The sequence below is a fragment of the Penaeus japonicus genome, unplaced genomic scaffold, assembly GCF_977035675.1.
Source record: "Penaeus japonicus unplaced genomic scaffold, GWHDUDI00000001_assembly GWHDUDI00000035, whole genome shotgun sequence".
Classification (NCBI taxonomy): domain Eukaryota; kingdom Metazoa; phylum Arthropoda; class Malacostraca; order Decapoda; family Penaeidae; genus Penaeus; species Penaeus japonicus.
In genome coordinates this window covers 3,053,914-3,063,913 of record NW_028234437.1, presented here as the reverse complement: position 1 = coordinate 3,063,913, position 10,000 = coordinate 3,053,914, and the positions used below count along the sequence as shown (strand labels likewise).

General features: G+C 28.4%; 1 protein-coding gene across 8 annotated transcripts in view; it reads right to left on the bottom strand.

Annotated features, from left to right (window-relative positions):
* Drep2 (DNA fragmentation factor-related protein 2) overlaps nt 1-10,000 on the bottom strand; it is an 86,060-nt gene that overhangs the window by 48,386 nt on the left and 27,674 nt on the right. The gene's annotated exons all lie outside the window — the stretch shown is intronic.

The window sequence follows — 10,000 nt, the reverse complement described above, 5'->3', positions numbered from 1 at the left end:
AGAAGGGGAAGTGGGAGAGGGGTGGCGAGGGTGGTGGTGGAGGGGGGGGGATAGCCGAGTGGGGGAAAGGGTGGGGGATGGTGGAGTGGGGGAAGTGGGAGAGGGGGTAGAGGGATGGTTGGGTTCGGTGGGTCTGGGGGGGGGGAGGCGAGAAGGGATAGGGAAGGGATAAGTAGATGAAATAGGGGGATGGTGGGGATGAGGTGGGTAGAGAGAGAGGGGGGTAAGGGGGTAAGGGGTAAGGGTAGGGTAGGTGAAGGTATGGGGATAGTGGAGACAGGGTGGTAGGGGGGGAGGGACGGGGATTGTATAGTAAGGAAAGGGAGGGGGGCGTAAGGGGTAGGGGGAGAGGGGAGGGTAAAGAGGAATAGGGGGCAAGGGAGGTAGTGTAGCAGAGCGGGATAGGTAAAGATAATTAATGATAAAAGTAATTAACTATAATCATACTGATGACAGATGTAAAGAATAAAGAAAATGGTAATATTAATAGTTCTGATAATTATATTTACATTTACTATCTTGATTTTATGAAAAAGAAAATACAAAAAATGACGATAATGATAAATATGGAAACGAGAATGATAATGATGATGACAATGATGATAATGATGGTATGGATAATCATAATCATAATGATGGTGATGAAGATGATAACAATGGTAATGATACTGGTTATTATAATGACACTATTACTATTATTAAAACTACTGCTTCTACTAATGGTAGTCATGGTACCATGATAATGTTACTGATTACGATAATGATGGTCATGTTATTACAACTACTAATGATAATAACTGTGATGACTTTGACGGATAATAATACTTATATAAAGAACATTATTAATAACAATACCTATGCATCTAATAATAATGATGATGATTATTATGATGACGATGATGATGAAAATAATTATAATGATAAAGATGATGATAGTTATGTTAAAAGGCTAACATAAGTCAGCACAGATGATTCCACGTCGACGGGGAATGAGAAAGCATGATTAATATGTACAGAGCAGGCAATGCTTATGCTTGCAGGAACTAGAAAGATTCCTACTTCAATCTTGGGTTATGCAACATTCCTAGAGACACGGGCTATAATGTCCTATTTACTATAAATCCTCGTGAATTCTCTCTTTTTTGGGGGAGAGGGGGTATCGTTCACAATTTGCATTTGATGTAAAAAAAAAGAAAAAAAATAGGAAGAGAATAAAGCTGTTAACGTCATTTGATTATAAATTATGTTAAGATTAGGTTTTCGATGCTATCAACGAAGATGTTAGTTGTGATAATGATAAATAATACAAGAAGATAAAAAAAAAAAAAATCAAATATAGTCAGAAAAATAACAATGGCTATAATGTTGTTCAATAAGAATTTTCAAAAGCGATAGTAATAATGATAATACTAAAAACAATTATGATAAGATAAATGATGATACTATCGTTAGAACGATTATATTAATAACAATGATGGAAACGATATCAAAACATCAGTAATGATAACCATGATAGTGATCACAAAAAATTAAGATGAACATCATTACTTTTATTAATAACTGCAATAACACACACACACACCAAAAAAAAAAAAAAATGCATAATGAAACAAAGGATAACATAAAGCTAATCATAATAATATATGAAATATGATAATGTAAATATCAATACAAGTAAAAAGATAACAATAATAATAATAATCGTAATAACAATAGCCATAATGATGATAATGATATCAATGAAAAAACTAATGATAGCAACTATAATGATGAAAAAAAAGTTAATAGTGATGGTAATGACAGTGATGATAAGCATTACATATATATATACACACACACACACACATGTATGCACATATATATGTATGTATATATAGATATATACATACACACACATATATAAATATATATATATATATATATATATATATATGTATATATATATATATATGTATATATATATGATATATATGTACATATATACATATATGCACATACATATTATATATAGATATATTTATACCAATAATATATATATATGGGCATATATTATAATAATGTAATATATATATATATATATATATATATATATATATATATATATATATATATAGATATATGCATATATATATATATATATATATATATATATATATATATATATATTATATGGATTTAAAAATATATACATATATATATATATATTATATATATATATATAACTATATATATATATATAATATATATAATATATATATATATATATATATATATATATATATATATATATATATATATATATACATATATACATATATATGTATATACACACACACAACACATATATATATGTATATATATATATATATATATATATATATGTATATATATATATATATATATATATATATATATATGTATATTATATATATATATGTATATATCACAATCAAAATCATCTTTACTATTCTCAGCCTGCACTATCCCACTGCAACACGTAGTAGACTCAAATCGTTTGTAGTCAAATATATTAAATTCCAGGAGCTGAATTATAAAAGGATTACCCTGAAGGTGTCGTTATAATTCAACTCACAATATTTTGTGTTCTCTGCGTTATCTTTATCGATATTGTCGCCAGTATCAGTAAATATATGCCATTGATTTTTTTAAACGTTTTCGCAAAGGAAAAAAAAATAGATTTGAAATCATTTTGATAGTAAATGTAAAGTACGAATATATATATATATATATATATATATATATATATATATATATATATATATATATATATATATATATATATATATATATATATATATGCATATATATATATATATATATATATATATATATATATATATATATAGAGGCATATATATAGATATATATAGATATATATAGATATATATAGTTCCAGTAACATTCCTATATATCATCATACGTCCCTTTATTCGAATATTATAACCACAAAGCTAAACAGAAGAAACAACCCATTCTATAAAAGAAAGAAACAAACAAACAAAGAGAGAGAGAGAAAAAAAAAGGTGCTCCCTCGAAACAGCCGTCCGTTCTCACATCTGAACAAAGAAAAAGAGCAACTGCACATACCACACAAGGGCCTCTCGCTGTCTCAGGTGTTCACAGCATTAATACCTGCGAGGGTGACTATGGATACCCTTGTTGCGTGATCAAGGTAATAGCAACTAAGTGCACCGTGTAACTTGGGTGTTTAGTGTAAGTGCCGGTACACACGCATAGTCCTATGGTTGGGTTGGTTTTATTTTGCTTTGGTTACAAAGGGTCTGATCTCAGATACTGGTGTGATAAGGGATTTTACTTATGTGTAATCTAAGAACTAGGATTTCAAAGTATTTCAGACGAGGTTCATATGCGGGATTTTTCTTTGAATATTCTTCGTGGTTTTATTCCGTTGTTATGCAAGGTTACTGACGAGACATTTCTTTGATATTGGTTTGTTCTTTATTAGATATAAGTAACGTGGAGTGTCTTAGTACGTTGGTAAACAAGTTACAGATTTAAGTTCTTTGCCTCCTTGTATTAAGATTACTTTAATTGCCTTAAATTCGATCTTTTCATTGTCTTTGTGTGTGTGTGTGTGTTGTGTGTGTGTGTGTAAGTGTGTGTGTGTGTGTGTTTGTGTGTGTGTGTGTGAGTGTGTGTGTGTGTGTGTATGTGTGAGTGTGTGTGTGTGTGTGTGTATCTGTGCGTGTGGGTTTCCGTACTTGTATATTAACTGTAATGATAATGATGAAAATTAAATAATCAAAATGATGGTAATGATAATGATAGTAATAGCAGAAGTAGTAGTAGTGGTTATAGTTGTCATTATTTAGATAATAATATTATTAATAATAACAATAATAATAATAATGATAATAATAATGATAATAACAATAATAACAGTGATACTAATAACGTGGATAATAACACTAATGATAATAACAATAATCATCATAACAACAGCAGTAATAATGATGATATCAATAAGGATAAATGAAAATGAGGGGGGCAATAAAACAATGATGATTATACGAAAGATAACAATTAATGATGATAATGAAAATAATGATAATAATGATGTAATAGTAAATATGTCGAGTATGACCCGGATAACATGGTTATGATGACAATAGTTTTAATGATAATGATGCAATTAAGATAAGTAATAACAATAATAATTATAATGATAATAATAGTATTAACAATGCAAATTATGATAATAACTATACTGATAATGACGAGGATAATAATGATAACAATTACATGAGTGCTAAAAATGATAACAATACTAATATAATAATAATAATGATAAAAAATATTAATGATAGTAATAATAGTGATAACAAACATTAAAAACAACAACTACAATGATGATATTAGAATGATAACAGCAATGTTGATGTTGGCAATAATAACTAATAGCTCCAAAATAATGTAATAATGATAATAGTAAAAATTGTAGCATCAATGATCATGATGCTATCAATAATGATAGTAGTAATAGTAGTAGTAGCAGGAAAAGTATTAATAATAAGAATAATGATAATGATAATAAAGATTACTATAATAAAGATAGCACTCGTAATAATAACGCCAGAACCATTCCTATTTTTACTTATAACATTATCACTATAATCCCTATTAAGATTATTAACATGATAATCGTTATTGTTGTTGTTATTATTATTAAGATTATCGTATTTCATTTCATTATCAATAATATCATTATTAATTCCAGCATCATCAGCATCATAACAAAACAATGAAATTATAACCATAATAATAATGATATAGACACCTATGATAATGATTATGCTAATGATAATGGTGACGATGATGATGATGATGATAATAATAATTATGATAATGCCAATGACAATAAGCCTAATCATGAATATAATGACGATTTGTGATATTGAAATCACACTCTTAAATGACAATAAGAAGAACGTAAAAGTGGCATCAGTCTCATAATGACAATAAAAAAATATTGATAATATATGATATATAATCAATAATAATACCTAGATTATTCTAAGTGATGAATAATATTTATGATATTATTATGACAGTAGATTGTATAAGTATAGTTATTCTAGCAACAATAAGAAATTAATGACGATAATAATGATATCAATGTTAGTAATGATGATGATTGATAATGATAATAATAATAATGATGATGATTATGATAATGATGATGATGATGGTAATATCAATAATGATAACAGCAACAATGATAATAATAAGGCGAGTATCAAAAATCATTATGATAATAATAATGATAATAATAACAACAGTAATGATGATAATAACAACAATAATCATAAAAACAATAATAATTTGGTAATGATAATAATAATAATGACACTATGTTTGATGTTTATCATTTTCATAATAATGATGGTGTCAGTGATAATAATGACAATAGGATAATAACAATAATGATAAGAATAACACCAATAATGATCATAAGAAACAATGATAACAATAAAAACAATAATAATCAAGGTAATACCAATGATACTGATAATAATAATAAGGATAATAACAGTATAATTATGTTGATGATGACAGTAATAAAGACAATACCAAAAAAATGATAATACAATACATATAAAGTGCGCTGAAAATGATGGTAAAGTGATAGTAATGTCCGGAATGATAATATTCATCATATATATAAAAATAAAGAAAGCAAGAATGATAATGATATAAATGTTAATAGTGATAATAATCAAGAAAATACTAATAACAATAATGAAAATAATAAAAAATATTTTCGATGACAATGATTCATATAATAATGATGAATAACAAAACAACGCTAGTGACACGAACAATATAGTGATAAAGATAATGATAAAGTTAATGATAACAACGATGATAACCATAATTACAATCATAGCATCAAATGAAAATAGTTATGACAATTACAAAGAAGAATAAAAACAACAAAATTGATAATTGCAATTATGAATATCATATCATTATGCTCATTATTACCTTGATGATATGTAACCTCTTGTTATCTTGAATGTTATCGGTATTTTAATGTTATCATTTTCCTTCACTCTTAATGTTATTCACGGATTAAATTCTATTACTCTCAGTATTACAGTTATTTTGAATATTGTATTGAAATAAGATCAGTCATCCTGAACATATTGATTAAGATAAAGATTCCTTTATCTATGAATTTAGAAAATACGGCTAATAGCGACGAAAAGGGATAATAAATATAAGCATTCATTAATTAAAAACAATATCGTTAAAGAACCCTCCTTTATTATCAATCTCAAAAGACAGACAGTGTTTTATGCAGCTATCACTGAGTAATTGACATTATACCCCTACATAAACAAAATGAAAGACTTCAATTGTATTGATTTTTCATAATTTTTTTAACGAAATCTTTAGATAATTCTTTATACCGGCGCCTAACTGGTCCCAATCTTCATTTTTTTTTTTTTTTTTTTTTTGCGGGAACTTGCATGAAGATCTGTATGGGATGCCACGTCATATCAGCCTAATGATCACAAGTATTTTTTTTCAAGCATTGATTTAGCTGAACCTTCGAACCTATTAACCTCATGATAAATATCAATTAAGGTGTGATTAATATCGTTCTACTCATTTGTGTGTTTTGATTATACTTTTCCGTGAAATCACAACTTTGCCACTGTTTCTATTTTTTTTTTTTTTTTACATGTTGCACAGCGAAAATTATGTGTCCTGTGACTGCAATCAAAGAGCATAACTACTTTCATTTACCACTACTACTACAACTGTATTTCAAAGCTCAGAACCCGGTGATATTTCGTTAGATAATACCATTACTCATTCCCTTCAGTTATTGTATCTCCTTGAATATCATCATATCATTCCGTAGATATTCAGAAAAGGGTTGTGAGGCATTTCCCCATCTCGCGCGCATAACAATCATGCACGAAAAGTAATTCACTTCATGTGAGTAAAACACCGTAGTCAAGCCGGTTGCTGCACAGCCTCCGTCAAACGTGCTCTCTTTTTGCCCAGCGCATGCGCGTGCTCGCTCGCTTGGCAAATGGCCTTGACCCAATATGAAACAGATCGCATTCGCAACCGCTCTAAGTTCACCCCAAACATGAAACAAAACCACACAAAACACAAAAACAACCAACAATAAAAAAAAAATCAACAACAACAACAAGCAAAACCACCCAGACAACAAAACACGGAAAAAAACAAAACAAAAACGAATCAATCCGATTCACCCTCAACACAGCGAGGGAAAAAAGGGTCGCCACGCCACCACACCCTTTCTCGACCCTGGAGGAACGAGAGACCCAGCATCGAGCCGAGACTTTAGCGTGTACTACAGAATAATCGATATCTCTGTGACCACGATGCATCGATTGGCGGGAAAGTCGGCGACACTGCATGGATATCAAAGGGCGGATGCGAAACGTTCTTTTACGTGGGATAAATGGAATAAATAGGCGGGTTGTAAACTAAAGTTCCAGGATGAATTAGGATAAACAGAAAGACGGAAGTTGCTATATTTACATGAGCATCAAAAGGCGTGTACGAAATATTTTCCCGAAGTATAGACAATCGGATATAAAAAGGAATAAGATAAAAGAGCAAGGCTGGATAGACAGCATTAACTAAGAGAATGAATGAATGAAAAAAATAAAATGAAATACATAAATATAGAATGAATGGGCTGGCGGATGAAAGGCAGTTAGATGACGTGACTTCAGAATCAATAAATGAAAGAAAAAGAAAGTTTAGACTTTACACTTTGAATGAAATTTTGTCCGTTATTTCCGTTATTTCAAAAATCAGACAAATGGATCTCCTTACCAAGAGCTTGTATCACTTTTTCTCTCTCTCCTCCTTCTTATCTTCTTTGTTATCTTTGCTACCTCGTCCTTTTAACTGCTCTACTTCTGCCGTTTATTTTGTTATCTACTACCCAGTTTTATCCACTTTGCTATCTACTCTCCGTTATCATCCACCTTCCTATCCACTATCATCCACTTTTCATTAACCTTGTTATCCATTGTTATCTAATTATTCTATTATTCTATCTACCTTGTTATCCATTAGAAACTATTATCCACCGTGTTATCTACTATTCACAATCATCTATATTGTTATCCAGTATCTATTCCTGTCCACCATGTTATTTGCTATCCACTATTATCCATCTTTTATCCACTATCATCCACATTGTTATCCATTATCTTCCACTTTATAATTCAAATGATTAACCACTGTTCTCCAAATTGTTATCATCGATTATCCCCTATCCACAATATTCCACCTTGTTATTAAATATTCTCTACCACTATCTATTGTTATCTATTATGCAACATACTATCCACAACTATCTATCTTTCTATCTGTTTTTAGATGTCATCCACCACGCTATCCATTATTATCTATATTGTTATCCACTTTCAGCTATCATTCACCTTACTATCCACTATTATCTATATTGTTATCCAATTTCATCTATCATCCACCTTGCTATCCACTATTATCTATATTGTTATCCACTTTCAGCTATCATCCACCTTGCTATCCACTATAATCTATGCTGTCATCAGCCATCATCCTACCTTGCTATCCACTATAATCTGAATTGTTATCCACATTCAGAGAGAGAGATTTGATAATGATAATCTGAATTGTTATACACATTCATAGAGAGAGAGATGATAATGGTAATAACAATAACATGATGATAATAACAGTAATAATTACAAAGATTACAACAATAATAAAAATAAGATTAATAAAAATAACTACAAAAGCAATAATGATGACAATAATAATAATAATGAAATGAAAATATCAATAGTACTGATGATAGTAACAATAACAATAGTGATAACAAAAATAGTAACATTGATAACAATAATAACACCAATAATGATAGTAATCATGATAATTACAATTACAATAATAAGAATAACGATAGTTATAACAATAATGATAATAATAATGGCAATGATAGTAATTATAATATCGATAAAAATATTCATAATGATGGCAGTTAAACACACTATACACAAAACATATTTATTCTAATACAAACATTTTGTGTATAATGGGTTTATCTTCCATTATATCAACACGTGTTTTGATGATGATGATAACATATTATGTGATATAATAATAATAATTATGATAATGATAATAGTAACGACACCAATGATGATGATAATGAATACGATATTTAGTAATGATAAGATTACAAAATCAAATAATTATAACAGTTAGAATAATATCAGTAATAACTTTGATCATATAATGTTGAAAAACAATAATAACAATAAAAATGATAGTAATAATGATAATGATCATTAGATTAAAGATAACAATGCTTATAAGAATATCAATGATAATAACAAAGATAAATACTAATATCAATGATAATAATCATGATAATAACAATAAAATAATAACAACAATGATAACAATAATTCAGGTTCAAATTACGAATTCAGTCTTAGGTATCCTAGTTCCATGCATTTGCAGAACCTTAAAAGTTACCCACTAGTGATCATGATAATAGTTATAAAGACAAAATAGGAATGATAATAGAATGGTAATAATGATAATGGTAATGATAATGATAATGATAATATAATGATAATAATTATAATGGTAATGATAATGAAAATGATAATAAAAATAGTAATAATAATGATAATGGTAATGATGATAGTACTAATGATATAGATGATAATGATGATAACAACAATGACAAAAATAATGATAAGTATTAATGATGATGTAATGATGATAATAATAGTAATAGTAGTAATAATCATGGTGATGATAATAATAACAATAATAATTATATTGACAATAATGATAATGATATACCAATCAGAATAATGATATTGACATTAAGGATGATAAATGTTCATCCTTAATAACAATAATGATGATGCGGATAATGCTAACAACAATAACAAAAGCG